This window comes from Leiobunum rupestre, chromosome 4 (genome assembly GCF_980474605.1).
Source record: "Leiobunum rupestre chromosome 4, qqLeiRupe1.1.hap1, whole genome shotgun sequence".
Classification (NCBI taxonomy): Eukaryota; Metazoa; Arthropoda; class Arachnida; order Opiliones; family Sclerosomatidae; genus Leiobunum; species Leiobunum rupestre.
The window spans coordinates 54,433,824-54,454,168 of record NC_143387.1 but is presented as its reverse complement, the minus strand read 5'-3'; the positions used below and the strand labels follow the sequence as shown (position 1 = coordinate 54,454,168).

Here is a 20,345-nt window from a genome sequence, read left to right as displayed (position 1 = left end):
CGACGACGAACATTTAACGCGGGGGTTCGGAAACTTTTAACATTGGATTGTAATTCCCTCATTTTCGGTCCGATCCCGTTAAAATAATAAACAGTCGCTAGTAATAATATTCACATTAATTTCGATACTTATGAACCAACAATAGTGCATTTTTAAATTATTTTAGAATATAAATTTAACCCCGTAAGAAATATAGTTCCTTTTACCTTTCTCAAACCAGGGTGGAGTGGAATGTCCACTTGATACTTCCGTATTACTTCCCACGCTTTCCGTAGAGAAAGAACAGTATTAGCAGAGAGTGTAAAGATTATGAGAGGCGTCTCTTCCTATTCCCGTAACGTTAAAATTTCGTACAAGATTTTGAGAGCGCGCACCCATAGGAGAGGTTACGATACTATCCGACAGACGATGTCGCTACTGGAAATTTTTTAAATTTTGTAAACATCCGGAAAGTTTTTCATCAGTCATGGCTGTTAAACATAGTTGAATTATGCTAATTTAAAATTAATAAAATTCAATTTCATGAAAAATAAAGAAACGTAAGTACAAGAAAGCGGACTATTTATAATATTTTGATACTTAAAGAATTATTTGTTTGATTAACCAAGGAAATTCATTGGAAATTTTATGAAATGGCCGAGGCTTAACGAGAACAGAGCGTTATAAATTAAAAAATACGAGGAAACATTGAAGTTGGTAAAATGAGATTAATGTTGTATTTTTAAAAGTTTCCTATCTAATTTTGGGTTTTCATGTATTCATGGTTGAGATCTTGTTTCTTAAGGGAACTATGTATGCAGAATTCTATGTTTTGGTATGCAGTTGCACATGGAGAATCTTCATTAGCTTTAAAATATTTCTTGTCAATTCTTTGAATGATGAATCTCTCCAAACGTCCTTTAATATTTGTCATGTGCGATAAAAGCTTAAAACTGGTGTCAAATACTTAATTCATTTGTCTCCGTTACAAATTTAAAGAAACTATCAGTTGGTACGATGAGGCTGCTGAGCAGCTGATAGAAGAATTCTTTGCTGTTTTGAAAGCTTTAAAGTAAAAGAGCAGATTTGTTGGGTCAACAATTGGATTGTCTTTTTTGAGTTGACTTATGCAAGAAGAGCATTGAAGGTTTGAGTAGCAGCGGTGAATTAGATATCCTGAAATGTAACTAAGAACATTTTGTTTTAGCAGGTTTGGACTTCCAATAGAATTACAAAATTCTAAGTCTTCATCGGAACATTGCCCCTGGCTTTGCGAGACTACAAGATTTTCAAAATTAGAATCCGGTGGTTTCAAGAGATTATTCACAGAGGCCGCCCTGTATGCAGCTCGAAATTGTTGTGGATTGGGATGATCACGGACTCACGGTTGCCTCCTTTCTGTCTTATAGATCCAAGAAAATTATCTACAAAATCTTGGCTAATCCTGTCCTTTAATAAAAACTTAAAACCAAAATTATCCTTTAGATCTTCCCAGAGTAGTAGCAAGGCTTGAATTGAAATTACCATTTTCTGAAATTTCCAATGGTGTAGAGTCATTAAGACTGAAAATTGTTGGCACAGCGGATGGTGTGAGCCTATTTTTAGTTCTAATATTCATGAAACTGGCATCAATGAAATGATTCGCGCAAATTATATGGTTAACGTGTAAATATCCCGTAGTTTTATTTGTAAGCCCATCATTATTTACATTTTTCAGCCACAAAATAGAACTAAACTTTATATTAAGTTAATTTGCCAATAAGCCTATCTAATGAAAATGAGAATTTACCAGTCTTTTTCCTTTGGAAACTTAAAAAAAGATAAACAAGGATTTCTTGTTTTCGATATTTTACAATTTAAAACAAAAGAATATACCCCAGACCTACTAAATTATTTAAAAACCTTGTAAAACTAGCATTAAAAATCTGGAAAGTTTTTGCGTCTCTTTTAAACCTAACATCGAAACGCACGCGCTGTGAGAACGGCGCCACTGGTGGCGCCATCGCTCTTACGGTAGTAGTGGACATTTTTGGGAAAAAAAAGTTAGTACGCTTTTTTGAAAGAGAGACGCCTCTCATAATCTTTACACTCTCTGGTATTAGTATGGAACATACAATCTTGGTTTCTTAAGTAAGTCTTATATAAGTACCTTGAAATTCTAGTATTTTCGAAAGATCGATGTCTCTTCTGACCGCTCTCAGTAGAATACAGCGAAAGACAGTAACAGAAAATATCTCATCAAATTTCTAGAACGCGTGGCTTTCACCCTAAAATAAATCGCGTTTGTTTCCGCTGTTTTACTCTAAAAAACTACACTGCAATATCATCGCCGCACGCTAAAAAAAAATGTAAAAAATAGGTTCATATAATATTCCATTACGGGTATACTCCGGGAATGTGGCGAGTGTAGAGTTTTTGTATATGCTTAATTACTACATAGTGTAAGTAATTAATAACAAAATTTGTTAACCGTATAAATACCCGAAATTAGGTTTCACCACATGCACTTATTTCGCGATAACAAATTTGGGTTTTTAAATCAATTTTCTGATAAGCATTTTTGCAGGGAAGCTCACCTATTTGCTACCAGGGTGACGCATTATTTTCGCGGCAAATCTACAGCCAATAAATTTAAAATGTGTTACTTCTTACACTCGACGTCATTTAAATCCCGCCTTTTTCTCGATGCGCTTTCGTAACACCGTGCCAATAGAACCTTGAACATTCCAAGAGTATATCTATATAGTTTCCTGGTAGTATGGAGCTCGCACTCCGAAGTTCGAGCTCCCACTCCCAAGTTCGAACAGAATCACGATCTCGATGACTCATTGTAAATTAATTAAACAAAATATTTTGTTCCAGTAACGAACTCATGACGCCGGGGACCCCACTTTGCGGGGTCTGCAGCGGCGTTATCTACGCCACTGTCTGGGGGCAAAGACTGAGGATGACCACCCACTCTATCGGACAGTAGCTCTAATATATTTGGTTGCCAGGAGACAAAGGGTCCCAGCATTAACAACTAAAACTATCATGTTTAAGGGACTCACTTCATGAACGGTCCATGGGGCCCACTTTCCATCAGGCAGGTTCACTCTTTGGCCAGTCCGCCACTGCTATCGGGTGGTTGTCGTGCTTCTTCCGCGAGCGTCATGACCCTATCCACCCTCGTTGGTGTGTACATGGTTTAAAAAACTAAGTATATTCAACAGAGATAGCTATATCTACTAAATGAAGTGTAGCTAGGTGTCCCAAACTTGTCTATGTCATCCCTTTCCCAACCCCCCCTCTTTTACTGCGGCAAATGGAAAAATAATTCTAAATATGGGCCACCTTTCGTTTATTCACGGCATCAATACTTCACGTCGTGCTCTAGCATAAGTCACGTCATTCCCGTACATTCAGCTATAACTCCCTCTATGGGAAAAAGGGGGTAGATTCACGAAAGGTGGTTTCTTGGTAAACTCTTGTCACGTAAAAGAAACGAATCTCTACTAACATAAGACTGTCAAGACCCCTAAGTTTGAATTGCGCATAAGGTTTCATGTATCCAGCACTAGACAAGCGCGAGAGAAACCAAAATTAGAATCTACGCTACCTGGTGGATAAAAAGAGAAAATCACTTCTATCCCCTCCCTTCCCCCCCCCTTAAGCTTCTTGCCATCTAAGAAGTAGTTTCTGGTAGCATGCATTGGGGGATTTCTGCACAAGTTTAAGATTTTAACCGGCAGGCGGATTCATGTTGTCAGTTTGTCTAGTCATTAGCGTAATGTTAAAACACCTTTCGTTTCAAACTTAGGGGATCTTGATAGTCTTATGCTACTACTAATACGAGGACGCTGGTCTCACGTGATAAAACTTTACCAAGATATTGTCGACACTGTTCTCTCCCGTTGTGGGAGTTTGGAATTTCGCTCGAAACTCCGCGCGCGCTTACATTTCCACTCCTTCACTGATCCTTCTCGTTCACGTGTGACGCATCAAAGATTTTTTAATGTTTTTAGCTCTGCTGAACATCCTAAGTTTTTTAAATCCATCGTGTGTAACACGAGACGAGAGGACTTGTTCCACCCCCCGTGTATGAAGAAATCGTAGGGAAATAATTTGTGGGTTTAGTGTACATACGTAATAAGCAATTCGGCGGTAAAGCTTTTGTTTTTAATTACTTACGTCCTAGGTAAAATTAAATTTGATTTCAATCTTCTTTCAAAAAATACAGCAAAAAAAAACCCATATTCGAAGTTCCATTTCAACACTTCCTGGTAAACACGCAGATGTCATCAGGGGCGTGAAAACCATGGGGGCGTCGGGTACCGTTCATAGATATATTAAAGAAATAGATACCTTACGCGTAGTCTTATTCCACCTTGGTCTTATTCACCTGAAATATACCTTAGGCCTAAGTCATCGAGCGACTTTTAAAGCCTTTAATTCAGGTGGCCGTGTTACAATGCGTAGGAGGGTGGTGGTAAGCCCTGCATGCCACGCGTTCGAGCCAACAACTCCCTACACTAACTATTACCGTTAACCTCAACAAGTTTTTGTGGAAGGGGAAACCGAAGATCTCGGGGGAAAACCCCTTAAACCAGTGGGGAGAGAACTTGCAAACTCTACGCAGAAGGAGTTGTTCCGAGTGTTCACCCAGTGCCACAAGCTGGGATCGAACCCGGCTCCTCTTGCTGCGAGGCGAAAGTGCTAACCACTCCGTCACCCCATTCTAGCAGACAACCCCGTATCAACGTCTACAAACCTAGCCCGTATTCCTGGTGTACTACGTGTAAGGCGCCACCTAACGCTTAACAATATTAATCGAGTTTAAAATCACGCGATGATTTTTTATTACCTCACCTAGGAGGAACAAACACAAGGAGAACGCAGCTAGCCTTTAAACACGAGCGTCACGAGCCTTTACGCTGAACGTTTTACGGGCGGGGGAGAAGACAATTTCCGAATTTTCCCCTTCCGACGGCAGCAGGCGCTAAAGCGTCTAGCCAATGAAAAACCTACACAAGAAAATCTACGACTTTTGACGGGTTGCGTTCTCCTTCTGTGGGGTGTTGTGTTTGTTGCTCCTAGCTTAAACGTAGTACCCTATTAAGAAAATGCTTGGCGTCGCTTCCGTATTCACCACCCGTACAATCTTGGGCCTATTTCTTTATTACGTCTATGGTACCGCTACTTTTGCTCAGGAAAGATCTTGCGCAGAGAGTAATTAACACATAGGGATATTCCAGTTCAGCCAAAACGAGGAATTTTAGGGATATTCCAGTTCAGCCAAAACGAGGAATTTTAGGGATATTCCAGTTCAGCCAAAACGAGGAATTTTAGGGATATTCCAGTTCAGCCAAAACGAGGAATTTTAGGGATATTCCAGTTCAGCCAAAACGAGGAATTTTAGGGATATTCCAGTTCAGCCAAAACGAGGAATTTTAGGGATATTCCAGTTCAGCCAAAACGAGGAATTTTAGGGATATTCCAGTTCAGCCAAAACGAGGAATTTTAGGGATATTCCAGTTCAGCCAAAACGAGGAATTTTAGGGATATTCCAGTTCAGCCAAAACGAGGAATTTTAGGGATATTCCAGTTCAGCCAAAACGAGGAATTTTAGGGATATTCCAGTTCAGCCAAAACGAGGAATTTTAGGGATATTCCAGTTCAGCCAAAACGAGGAATTTTAGGGATATTCCAGTTCAGCCAAAACGAGGAATTTTAGGGATATTCCAGTTCAGCCAAAACGAGGAATTTTAGGGATATTCCAGTTCAGCCAAAACGAGGAATTTTAGGGATATTCCAGTTCAGCCAAAACGAGGAATTTTAGGGATATTCCAGTTCAGCCAAAACGAGGAATTTTAGGGATATTCCAGTTCAGCCAAAACGAGGAATTTTAGGGATATTCCAGTTCAGCCAAAACGAGGAATTTTAGGGATATTCCAGTTCAGCCAAAACGAGGAATTTTAGGGATATTCCAGTTCAGCCAAAACGAGGAATTTTAGCCAATAGAGGGCTATTAGCTCACGATTTTCCACCACTGAAGTATTTAATCCAAGTTGTCACACATTAGTCGGGATTCGTTACACCAGAGACATACTATCAAATTAAAACGTTAACAAGTTGGCAAGCCAAAATATACCTCTCCACGGAAGAATTGTCCCTAGTGGTATTAATTTCTCGAGATGACCCTTAAAGATAGATCTCCGCAATTCCGAGTTATTTACTAAAACCGTAATCCCAGTTTTATCCCGCCCGGTATAAAATTTTAATTATAATTAAAATAATTGAGACGAAACAACAAATTATAATTTATTCAGAATATTATAAATTAAGTAGTTGCAGTGAAAAAGACATAATACAAGTAAACTCACCATTACAAAAATATATAATAATTAGCCAACCAAGTAACAAATTAATCCAAAATCAATCCATATACCTACAGTATTAAAATATCGAATTAGCAAAAAAAAGAAATTGACATTTCAAAAAACCGATAAATATAATAGAGAGTATTATTTTTAATAAGCGAAACATTTATAGAGGTATTTGTTTTTATCGCTTAAAAGCACTTTTCTTTTTAATTTAACTTTCGCCCTTGAAGAAAATATCGTAAAATTTGAAAAAACCCACGTGCAGAATATTACTTTAATACTTAAATAAAATAATATAAAATAAATAATTTTACGTTTAACATGAAATCTCGTTCTATTTAAATATAAATCAATATTTATTACTCTATTAATTAGTAATATACGCTTCCGATAAAGCTGAAGGTCTCATTTTCGATGAAGCGTAGTAAGTCTAGGTGGTTACGAGGTAGAACATTCGCCTGCCATTCAGGAGCAGTCGGGTTCTAATCCCGCCCGATGCTATCACAAATTGAAACTAAGACGATTACCGTAAACAATTGGTGGAAATCCTGCCATTGGAAGTTGAGAGGTTGCGTAACACGCAGCACTCGGTTTGTCCCAAAAGTCAATTAGAAGTAGGAGCTAAGACTTACATAGAAAACGCACACACACTCAACACCCATAACCGCAATAGCACAAACTCAACATTCCCACGCTACACATGAACCTTACAATAACGAAATTGAAAATCTAACAGAGTTGAAACCGTCGTGACGGTGAGCCTTAGCGAAAAAAACAAAACCAAACCCGACGCCACCGCAAATTTATCCGTTAACGCTCACCGTCACACGGTGGTTTTGCCAACCTTTAAATTCCTAGAAGCTGCGTACGCAGTGATTACACTTTGCTACACAAATGCGTACGCGTTCGCAGGCCAGACACACCCACACACAGACACGGGGATTGTATAACCCCTCCAGGGTACAAAGTACCCTCAGAGAGGTAAAAACTACAATGGAAACTCAGCAATTTTTAGTCTATATAAAATAGCATATTTATAGATTCATTGCAAAATAAATATTAAAGTTTTCATTTTAATTGTTCGGGTAACAAGTTGGCAAGCCAAAATATACCTCTCCTCGGAAGAATGGTCCCTAGTGGTATTAATTTCTCGACACGACCCCCAAAGATATCTCCGCAATTCAGAGTTATTTAAGAAAAACGTATTCTCGGTTCAAACCCTGCCCGGTATAAAATTTTAATTTTAATTTAAATAATTAAGTCGAAACAATCGAGTTTAATTTATTCAGAATATTATAAATTAAGTAGTTACAACAGCGAGTTAGACTTACTAAAACAATGCACAACTGAATTTAACCCTTTTTACAGTACATGTTTATCAGTTGAATATAATACTAGGCAAATTTTAATGAAAGAAATATCTACAGATGGTATTTGTATTTTTCTCGCTTACGAATTACTTGCCGCATCTTTAACGCTCATTTTATTTCAACACTCGTACATGTAGACTTCCAGTTGACGTTGTGACACATACCGCATGAAAAAGACCAATGCCGTCCAATTTCCAATATCATATAATGACTCCCACACCCAGGAAATCATTGACTGCGTTAGAAATCGTAGATATCCAAATATCCACACCAAATATATTTACAAGAAGCAAAAACCTTACCATCAACAAAGCACAGAGAGCCACTTGACTAACCGCCAGCTCTTAAAGCAATAAACTTTAAATTATCAACTTTGAATTAACATAACTATATATAGGTCGTTAATAATACCCGTAAATAAATAACAAAAAGTAACAAAGTGGACCACCCACAGGGTCTACCCTTTAACCCTCTTATCTCGGCTGACTGCGCTAAAACAAGATTTAACCTTTAAAATTTCATTCGTAAAAAAACCAGATTAGGCCTTCATAAATTCATTAATAAAAAAGACTTTATTACCTATTATGCTTACGATGCGTGTCTTAATTTCAGTGAACCTAAGCAGCTATCGGTGGTTCTGTGGTAGAGCGCTCGACTGCCAAGCCGAATGGCCTGGGTTCGAAACCTGGGTGGCGCATTAGTTTTTAATCAATAGAGAAACGCTAAATTAGAATTTCTTCGATGCAAAAATTTCAATTCTATTTCAATTAAACCAAAATTTCGTAATATTAAATAAGCTTCCGATAAAGCTGAAGGTCTAATTTTCAATAAAGCGTAACAAGTGTCGGTGGTTCTGTGGTAGAACGTCCGCCTGTCAAGCAGGAGGTCCCGGGTTCAAATCCCGCCCGATGCGATCGCAAATTGATACTAAGGCGAATACCGTGTACAACTGGTGGAAACCCTGCCATTGGACGTTGAGAGGTAGCATTACACTCAGCACTCGGTCCGTCCCAAAGTCATTAAGAAGAAGTTGGAGAGAAAACGCCCATACAAACACAACAGACTCAACATGCACAACCATCAGAACACAAACTCAACACTCACAACCTACGCATAAACATTACAAAAACGTAACACACCAACCGTCACGACGGTGAGCGAAAAAACACCATCCAAACCAAACCGCAAATGAATCCGTTAACGCTCACCGTCACACGGTGGTTTTGCCAACCCTTCGAGAAACTGCGTACGCTGTGATTACCCTTTGCCCCGAAAATGCGAACGCGTTCGCAGGCCTGACAGACCCACAGACCCACAGACCCACAGACCCACAGACAGACACGGTGATTGTATAACCCCTCCTAGGGGACTTTGTCCCCTCGGAGAGGTAAAAATTATACTTTCGCGTTGGCTTGCCTATTTATAGTTAACGTTCCCACTTTAACTTCTCATTACCTCTCCGAGGGGACTATGTCCCCTCTTGTCCCCTAGGAGGGGTATTACAATCACCGTGTCTGTCGGTGTGTCTGTGAGTGTGTGGGTGTGTGTGTGTGTGTGTGTCTGTCTGGGCGGCGAACGCGTTCGCATTTTCGGAGCAAAGTGTAATTGCTGCGTAAGCAGTTTCTTAGAATTAGGGAAAATGTTTTTCCAAATGTGCCCTCTTTTTGTCATTGGGTGTAGTATAACTTTTTTATATAGTATCGGCCGGGATTCGAACCCGAGCCCTCTTGTATGGCACGCCATTCAGGTCAAAATTAATAAAAGTTGAAATTTTCCTCATTTTCCCAAAAAAAAGTTAAAAATATAGCCGTTTTTTTTTAAAAAAAAGGTAATAATTGATATATTTTCTAATTTTACACAAAAACAAATGTGTGTGAAAAAATATTTCTGTGTGTGAAAAAATATTTCTGTGTGTGAAAAAATATTTCTGTGTGTGAAAAAATATATTTGTGTGAGTAAAAATATATTTGTGTGCAAGAGTATTTCTGTCTGAAAAAAATATTTCGCTGTGTGAAAAAAGTATTTCGGTGTGACAAAAGTATTTCTGTGCTATTATCGATTGTCGAATCCCAATTTTGATAAAGCTTACCACTAAGTCCCTTTATAGCATAGATCGTCCATGACTTCTTTTACTATTATGCAGAGGGTGCCATTTATGTTTATTTTTTCCGCAAAAATTTTTGCAAATATCTTTATAATAAATACTTTTTTTTTCACACACAGAAATACTTTTCTCACACAGAAATACTTTTATCACACACAGAAATACTTTTCTCACACACAGAAATATTTTTCTCACGCACAGAAATACTCTTTCATACAAGCCAAAATATTTTATCGATATTTTTTAATTTTGATCTAAATGGCGTGCCATATCTTTCACGAACAGAAATACTCTTTCACGAACAGAAATACTCTTTCACGCACAGAAATATTCTTTCACGCACAGAAATACTCTTTCACGCACAGAAATACTCTTTCACACGCGCCAAAATATTTTTTCGATATTTTTTAATTTTGACCTAAATGGCGTGCCATACTCTTGCACGACGAGTGTGCGTTCGACCGCAGAACCACGGATACAAAAAATTAAAGGAGAGGTATATTTTTTGACTTGCCAACTTGTTTTAATTTTAATTTATTTTTATTGACGGCATATTTCCCGAATAACCGCATTTTAGGTTTTGTTAAAAGTAGGTCTCCCAACTATTTCGGTATTTGTATGTTCACCTGCGTGTTCAAGAACATGGGATATAATGTAGCTTTCCTCGGAAGAGTTTCTAATTTTCTGAAAACGTAACATGTGTCAGTGGTTCTGTGGTAGAAAGCTCGCCTGACATGCAATTGGTGTCGGGTTCGAATCCTAGCCGATACGAATATTTATTGACATAAACGCTATACTACACCCAATGACAGAAAGTGGACTCTTTTTTAAAACCTTTTCCCTAATTCCAAGCAACTGCGAACGCAGTGATTACACTTTGCCCCGAAAATGCGTACGCGTTCGCAATAGGTGTTTCTATAAAATAAGGGAGGTCACGTGTAAATGTTTTTTCTACGTCACTAGCTATAGTTATTAAAGATAGATAGCGCGCGCTCGAATCAATAAAGATTTTGGTTTTCGAAGTCGACGTGCGAAACGCGCGTGCCAATAAAGCACTAAAAAGCTTAAGATCGTGACGCGGGGAAAAACATTTTATACATTCAATTGTTTTATTGATTTATTTTATAGAAACACCTATTCAGAAAGACAGACCCACAGACACGGTGATTGTAAAACCCCTCTTAAGAGACATAGTCCCTCCCTTGAAAGCAAGTTATAGAATTTATCTTTCACTGCCTTTTTTTCAAACCTTCTGAACCTCTAGCCAAAAGCAACCCTTTAATTATCTAAACCTTATCTGAACCCTTTTTGACATGTGCACTATAAATGGTTGGTATTTAAACCCCTCTGAACCTTTTCTATTTTCTACACCTTATATGGTTGGTATTTGAACCTTACCCGTCTTCTGCACCTTAGATGATTGGTATTTGAACCCCCTCTGAGCCTTTTTTGACATCTGCACCTTAGATGGTTGGCATTTGAACCTTTTTGAAAATCTAAACCTTAAAGATGTTACATTTGAACCATTTTTAGCACTTAACCTTAAATGGTTGAAATTTAAACCACCTTTGAACCTTTTTCATTTACAGTGTACCCTCTGAAACGATGCGGGCGCTCCCGCAACGTTTGGATGCCGTCGTGTGAACAGTGACCGTTGCGCGTCCCAGCGTTTCCGATCACTTCGGCTGAACCGCTTCGTCGACCAGTTTGGCAGCGATTCGTGACGTCATCGAGTCGGTTTTTTGTGAACCATGTTATTTATTAATAAAATTGTTATGAATATTTTACAAGAAAATAATCTTCCAGCTTTTTGCATAATTAAATACAAAAAATTTAATTCGTTTTTAATTAGATGGTTTTAAAACGTGACTCAACTGCGTGAGCAGACGAACTCCTAATTATATGGCTATACTACGCATGCCTAATTTTCTTCAAAACTCACTGGAAATCAAACGTGTGAACAAACAGATTTGTAAACGCTACGAACCGCAGCGAGATCGAAACGAGGCAAAACGTTTCCGAGGGTACGTGTGAACGTGGCTTTTGAGTGGATGAGAACCACTTACTTCGACTTCGAAATAATCTATAAATATATCAGAAATGGAAACTAGACTATAAGAAAACATTGGCCTTTTCAAAGCATTAATGGCCAAAAGTTTCTTCGCTAAAACGATGTCCCAGCTCATTATCAATCTTAAAAACGATTAAATGGATAAGAATTGCCAAAAATAAAATAAAAAAACTCGAGTAAATGTCATCTAGGAGCAACAAACACAAGGAGAACGCAGCTAGCCTTTAAATACGCTAACGCAGTGTTGTGTACAAATTTCATTGGACGAGCCTTTACGCTGAACGTTTTACGGAAAGGGGGAAGACAATTTCCGAATTTTCCCCTTCCGACGGCAGCAGGCGCTAAACCGTCTAACCAATGAAAAATGTACGCAAGAAAATGCACGATTTTTGACGGGTTGCGTTCTTCTTGTGTAGGGTGCTATGTTTGTTGCAACTAGATGTCACTGATTTACTGCTTTAATTATTTAATGGCAATGCAAGATGACTTTAAGGATGTTGTCAAATACTACATGATTATTTTACACATTCCAGTGGCAAATACTATATACGAAAGGAGTTTCAATTCTCTCAACATAATTATAACACGTTTGCCTTGAATCTATTTAACAATGGGGGAGATAAGCCTCAATTAGTAGTTAGTTAATTTGGGTAAAGAGCTAATCGAAGGGTGGAATTCTTCGATTAAAAGTAAAGTTGGTAATATTTAATTGTAAATAATTTATTTAATAATAAAATTTTGATTAATTTAAAAATAAATAATATGTTTAAATAATTAAAGACAATAATTTGGCTAGTATCAACAAAAATTACAAAGAAGTCCTTGATGGGGAGCCTTTTAATCACGCGTTGCCTACTCGCCAAGCAATCCTGGCGGAGCTACTGGTATTTACAAGTAGAGGTGCGACCATTAGCGCCGCCAGGATTTTTTCCCAAGTAGGCACCGATGAATTTAGAGGCCCCCCTCTACGCAATAATTTCAATCGATAATTTCACATTTTTTTCTTTTAACTAAACTTTCCGTTTTGAAAGAGTTCACCGTGTTTCTTATTGCAAAATTATGTGAAGCTAAAATTAAATTAATTTTTTCACTTGTACCCCAGTTTAACCAACATTTAGATATCCAATATCCCCAATTCCTATAATCCCTTATTTTAAATATTAAAGTCGTTTTACTCAATGAATGTAGAGCTCTTCCCAAATTCATCAACCACTAACATCGAATGTTCTTTTAAATGATTCGATAAATCTCGAATAATGGATAATGTGGCCAGGTTGGAAAGTCTATCCTCTCGCATTGTTGTCCGTAGACGCGTTTCAATTCTGTTCACGGAACTGAAACTCCTTTCAGAAATAGTATTGGCCACCGGAATACACAGAACAACTTTTTAGTACTGAACTAAGTCGTGAAAGCCACCTTCCATCGTCATTAGATAGTGATAACATTCTGTTACGCTTTTCAAATTTTTCGATTTTATTAAATTTCTGGCTATTTTAATTTGACCTTTCAATGAATCTAGGTCGAAATTAAAGCGAGTGTAAATTTGGCAGTGGGCTAGGACGTCATTTTCTACGAGAAAGTTTTCCGAGTCGGGGTCAGACGCAGTTATTCCTTTAATTAGGCTATTATTTTCTAAAAATCGGTTATTCATTTCCGATATAAATTTATCGATTATTTGGTAGTAAGTTGATCTCAACTGTTCATTTAAGGTCTTTGCTTCAGTGTCTCGGTCCCCTGTTGACACGTTACCACACTATGCTTTAGTCTTTGTTTAGGGATTATTTTTCGTTTTCTTAAAGCTAAAGGTGCACTATTGCGATCGGGAAACTATTTAAACTGTTTAAACTATTCAAAAGGCTAAATAGTAAACTATCAGCATTAATAAAACTTCACGTGGTCCAACTATTATAGAGTTATCACCTAGTTTGTTTAAATAGTTGACTCGCGTGAATAGCAACCGGATGAGATTCCGATGGACCCACAAATCCAGTCGGCTTTCGACGTCTCAACTAGCCGACAGTGTGAGTGGACCATTAAGAACAGTGAAGCCGACCTTATCGGCGTGTTCATGGTTGACGGACATCTGGAAAGACTCTAAGCCCATGTCGAACTTTTTTAACGTGGTTCTCAAAGGGCTCTCGTCTTTTCTGCTCCTCTTCCACAGTGTCGTAGTCCTTTCCATGCTCTTGCTGTAGTAATTGCAGTGTAACTTATCATAAAATTAAATGACCCATATTGCTTTACCTTAAATTTTATCCTATGGTCGTCTAGTTTTTAATCCAACGCAACGACGACTTGCAGAGTCACGATGGCGAAAATGACGGCGACCCCAAAGCAGTTCATCTGTAAACAAGAATTTGAGGAAATTCTTAATATTACCTAGATTTAGGTTTTCAGAGTGTGATAAATCCATTGTGAGTGAGGACCGTGAGGACTATTTGTACCAAATGTCAATTAAAGGATATGACATTTAAAGATGTCATATTTGGGAAATTGATAGTTCTGAACACGTTAAGCGACCAGTGGCGGCGGAAGGTTCATTTTGGGGGGGGGGGGGGGGACAAACCCGCGATATATATATTTCCAAATGGTAAGGGGACGTCCATTAATTACGTGGGGCGTTTTTTTGTCGTGCGATTTGACTCGACCCCCTCCCTGCCCTCTAATTTCACGTGAGATTTTTCAAAATGTGTATTTTTAGTGTAAATACGTTAAAGGGAATATAACCTGCAAAGCAATCTTTATGGAAGACCCCTTCAATTTTTCAAATTTCCCTGTACAGTGGCGCCAAACATTTTTAAAGCGAAAGGCAAGAGCGGCCAGAGCTGCAAGCTTTGGTGTTCCACACCAAATACCTGAGGTTATATTCCCTTTAATCGGTGTTTGATTGCGTTGGGTTTTAAACAAAGTGCACAATGCACATGTGATAAAGGTAATTTTAACAGAATTAAGATAGTTTGAACGTGTTTAAATTTTCGGTGAAGATAATAAATATACAGGTTATTTAGATAACGCCGAAACGCCGCCGCCGATAAATTAAATTTCGGTGGCGCCGCCGCCGAATTAATTTAAATTATTAAAGTATAATAATTGCGTTTTGAGATCTAAATTCGAACTACATGGATTTTTCTATTGGTAGTGCTACGATTTATACTCGCGTTATAAGATTGGAAATAATTAATAATTTCCAAAAGATCTGGCACCACTGCACCTCGCGCACCAAGGGTTTCTGCAGCAGACAGCTGGGATCGGAGAGAGAGAAAAGAAAACGGCTTTGGAGTTGCCTCGCCTCGTATTTTGTAATAAGTACAGAAACGTATCAGCTGCATTCAGCAATAAATAATCTATTATATTTTGAAAATTCCTTTGATACAAAGATAAAATAATTTGTGATAATAGACTTAAACGCGCCTTCGCAATCGACCGCCATTACCTTACGGTTTTAGGGGGGGGGATGAAATTTCTGCGGTAGAGGGCTGGCTCGTTGGTTGTCTGTACGATAATGGCGGCGCCCAGTAAACGTTTCTAAAAAGAGTGTATATATAATAATACTAGTGAAATGGTAGTAAATAAGTACAGTATTGTTATTACTAACGTAAATGTTTTAGTTTAATAGTATCATATGTAACATAGTTCCTCATAAGTGTGCCACTGTTTAACATCTCTGTTTTAAAAATTTAAATGAGACCTTGTTTCACAGCCACCAAAGAAAATACAGCACTAACATCGCGAAAAACTGGTTTTAACTTCCTTCCCTCCCCGCCAGAACTACTTTTGATGACGATAAAACCGTCATCGACTGGGAAGTGACGTCAATTACGCCATATCCTTGCAACAAGGTCTCATTGTGAAAAAGTTCTTTCTGGCACACTTATGATTGAATAAGGCCTAAGGTGGTGCCTTGGGTATTAGCCTAGCTGATTAGCTGATTAAGTTACATATGATAGTATGTAACCAAAGTTACCTCTTTCTCGTTTTGGAAACAAGTGGTTCCTATTTTAATAAAATACATTTTATTAAACATGTATTTTTTAAAATGTGTTTAACAGTTTAAGTTCTAGCGGTCTATTAAAAGAGTGGCGCTATTTCTGAGGGGGGGGGGAATTTTTCCCCTTAGGCACCGCCGCCGCCGATTTTTTTCAACGCCGCCGATTATTTTCTGCAAATCGGCGCGCCACGCCGCCGCCGAACTAATTATCGTTCCCGCCGCCGCCGTTGAAAATTGGTTCGGCGCTATGCTCTAGGTGTAAAGCACTTTTTGCGTGTGACCAAAACTTTTCGACGGCTTTAAATACCAACCATTTATAGTGCACATGTCAAAAAGGGTTCAGATAAGGTTTAGATAATTAAAGGGTTGCTTTTGGCTAGAGGTTCAGAAGGTTTGAAAAAAAGGCAGTGAAAGATAAATTCTATAACTTGCTTTCAAGGGAGGGACTATGTCTCTTAAGAGGGGTTTTACAATCACCGTGTCTGTGGGTCTGTCTTTCTGAATAGGTGTTTCTATAAAATAAATCAATAAAACAATTGAATGTATAAAATGTTTTTCCCCGCGTCACGATCTTAAGCTTTTTAGTGCTTTATTGGCACGCGCGTTTCGCACGTCGACTTCGAAAACCAAAATCTTTATTGATTCGAGCGCGCGCTATCTATCTTTAATAACTATAGCTAGTGACGTAGAAAAAACATTTACACGTGACCTCCCTTATTTTATAGAAACACCTATTGCGAACGCGTACGCATTTTCGGGGCAAAGTGTAATCACTGCGTTCGCAGTTGCTTGGAATTAGGGAAAAGGTTTTAAAAAAGAGTCCACTTTCTGTCATTGGGTGTAGTATAGCGTTTATGTCAATAAATATTCGTATCGGCTAGAATTCGAACCCGACACCAATTGCATGTCAGGCGAGCTTTCTACCACAGAACCACTGACACATGTTACGTTTTCAGAAAATTAGAAACTCTTCCGAGGAAAGCTACATTATATCCCATGTTCTTGAACACGTAGGTGAACATACAAATACCGAAATAGTTGGGGAGACCTACTTTTAACAAAACCTAAAATGCGGTTATTCGGGAAATATGCCGTCAATAAAAATAAATTAAAATTAAAACAAGTTGGCAAGTCAAAAAATATACCTCTCCTTTAATTTTTTGTATCCGTGGTTCTGCGGTCGAACGCACACTCGTCGTGCAAGAGTATGGCACGCCATTTAGGTCAAAATTAAAAAATATCGAAAAAATATTTTGGCGCGTGTGAAAGAGTATTTCTGTGCGTGAAAGAGTATTTCTGTGCGTGAAAGAATATTTCTGTGCGTGAAAGAGTATTTCTGTTCGTGAAAGAGTATTTCTGTTCGTGAAAGATATGGCACGCCATTTAGATCAAAATTAAAAAATATCGATAAAATATTTTGGCTTGTATTTCTGTGCGTGAGAAAAATATTTCTGTGTGTGAGAAAAGTATTTCTGTGTGTGATAAAAGTATTTCTGTGTGAGAAAAGTATTTCTGTGTGTGAAAAAAAAAGTATTTATTATAAAGATATTTGCAAAAATTTTTGCGGAAAAAATAAACATAAATGGCACCCTCTGCATAATAGTAAAAGAAGTCATGGACGATCTATGCTATAAAGGGACTTAGTGGTAAGCTTTATCAAAATTGGGATTCGACAATCGATAATAGCACAGAAATACTTTTGTCACACCGAAATACTTTTTTCACACAGCGAAATATTTTTTCAGACAGAAATACTCTTGCACACAAATATATTTTTACTCACACAAATATATTTTTTCACACACAGAAATATTTTTTCACACACAGAAATATTTTTTCACACACAGAAATATTTTTTCACACACATTTGTTTTTGTGTAAAATTAGAAAATATATCAATTATTACCTTTTTTTTAAAAAAAAACGGCTATATTTTTAACTTTTTTTTGGGAAAATGAGGAAAATTTCAACTTTTATTAATTTTGACCTGAATGGCGTGCCATACAAGAGGGCTCGGGTTCGAATCCCGGCCGATACTATATAAAAAAGTTATACTACACCCAATGACAAAAAGAGGGCACATTTGGAAAAACATTTTCCCTAATTCTAAGAAACTGCTTACGCAGCAATTACACTTTGCTCCGAAAATGCGAACGCGTTCGCCGCCCAGACAGACACACACACACACACACACCCACACACTCACAGACACACCGACAGACACGGTGATTGTAATAACCCTCCTAGGGGACAAGAGGGGACATAGTCCCCTCGGAGAGGTAATGAGAAGTTAAAGTGGGAACGTTAACTATAAATAGGCAAGCCAACGCGAAAGTATAATTTTTACCTCTCCGAGGGGACAAAGTCCCCTAGGAGGGGTTATACAATCACCGTGTCTGTCTGTGGGTCTGTGGGTCTGTGGGTCTGTGGGTCTGTCAGGCCTGCGAACGCGTTCGCATTTTCGGGGCAAAGGGTAATCACAGCGTACGCAGTTTCTCGAAGGGTTGGCAAAACCACCGTGTGACGGTGAGCGTTAACGGATTCATTTGCGGTTTGGTTTGGATGGTGTTTTTTCGCTCACCGTCGTGACGGTTGGTGTGTTACGTTTTTGTAATGTTTATGCGTAGGTTGTGAGTGTTGAGTTTGTGTTCTGATGGTTGTGCATGTTGAGTCTGTTGTGTTTGTATGGGCGTTTTCTCTCCAACTTCTTCTTAATGACTTTGGGACGGACCGAGTGCTGAGTGTAATGCTACCTCTCAACGTCCAATGGCAGGGTTTCCACCAGTTGTACACGGTATTCGCCTTAGTATCAATTTGCGATCGCATCGGGCGGGATTTGAACCCGGGACCTCCTGCTTGACAGGCGGACGTTCTACCACAGAACCACCGACACTTGTTACGCTTTATTGAAAATTAGACCTTCAGCTTTATCGGAAGCTTATTTAATATTACGAAATTTTGGTTTAATTGAAATAGAATTGAAATTTTTGCATCGAAGAAATTCTAATTTAGCGTTTCTCTATTGATTAAAAACTAATGCGCCACCCAGGTTTCGAACCCAGGCCATTCGGCTTGGCAGTCGAGCGCTCTACCACAGAACCACCGATAGCTGCTTAGGTTCACTGAAATTAAGACACGCATCGTAAGCATAATAGGTAATAAAGTATATATTAAACTTATTATTTACCATGGTGAATATTAGTAGAAATTATGTTTAATTCAGAGAAAACGGCATGGTATTAGAAGATAAAACTTATTTTATACAAGACGTTTCGAGCCGAGGCTCTTCTTCAGTCGTTCGTTAGTTTTAATTTGATTTAAAATTTTTTTACCACGCGCCATATTCAAGTTCTAATATCACGCGAGCAGAAGGTCAGCGTGTTAAAAAATAAACAAAAGTTTTACTTATTTTAACAATTTACGTGTGTAATAGAATCAATGTAACCGATAAATCCAAAGTATATGTAAGTCAGTGTGAATTATTAAAATATAAATATAAAATAAAATAAAATTTTAAATCACAATATTACCCCAATTAGTTACTTCTTGACATCCTTTATCTAAATTTAAATTACCTAGTTTACGAATATACAATCCTTCATAGAATTTTCTTTTGTACCAATTGGTTTCCCGTTTTAAAATTTTGTAATCATCCCATTTAATAGAGTGGTTTAACGTAGACCAAATATGTTTTGAAATTCCGTTATTCATATCGCCCTTAGCCACGCAGGATTTATGTTCACGTATCCTGTCTAAAATGGAACGTTTTGTTTCACCAATATACGTTTTTCCACATGAGCAAGGGATTTCATAAATAACGCCTCGAATGGCGGAATCTTCTATTTTAGGTTTTAAATGAGAAATTTGATTTTTTAGTATATTAGTGGTTTTTGATACTAAGTTTATTTTATAATTTTTCAAAATACGTTTAAGTTTCTCTGTGGTTTTAGGTATATAGGGTAAAACTAAAACCTCCTCTTTAGGTTTACTTTTCATATCAGAAGGCATGCTGATTAAGTTTCTGTCAAATATGGTTTCTATAAGTGTTTTTGGATAATCTGATTCAATTAACTGATTTTTAATTTTTAATTTATCCGCAATTGGGTTATCAGATATGGATTCAATATGGTGTTTTAAACCTTTTACGACTGATGTTTTTACATGGTTGGGGTGGTTTGAATTAAAGTTTAAAAAGGTTTTTGAATGAGTAGGCTTTTGGAATAATGAAAAGGTTAGTTTACCATTAACATTTTTAATAAATAGGTCTAAAAAAGGAATTTCGTGGTTAACTTCTAGTTCAAGAGTGAAGTGAATAGAGTTATGTAAATTATTTAAATCATTGTGAAAAGTCGTTAATGAATCCAAGTCTCCCTTCCATACAAAAAATATATCATCCATAAAACGAAGCCAGCAAGCCAAATGATTTTTGTCCATAAAGTCTTTTTTATTAATGAATTTATGAAGGCCTAAT

General features: G+C 37.7%; 1 long non-coding RNA gene across 1 annotated transcript; it reads left to right on the top strand.

The window, feature by feature from the left end:
• Nucleotides 1-827: 827 nt before the first annotated feature.
• LOC149948314 (uncharacterized) lies at nucleotides 828-1,453 on the top strand. The gene is made up of 2 exons (XR_016480551.1): nucleotides 828-1,126; nucleotides 1,190-1,453. It is a non-coding gene; the product is annotated as an uncharacterized LOC149948314 (long non-coding RNA).
• The last annotated feature ends 18,892 nt before the right edge of the window (nucleotides 1,454-20,345 follow it).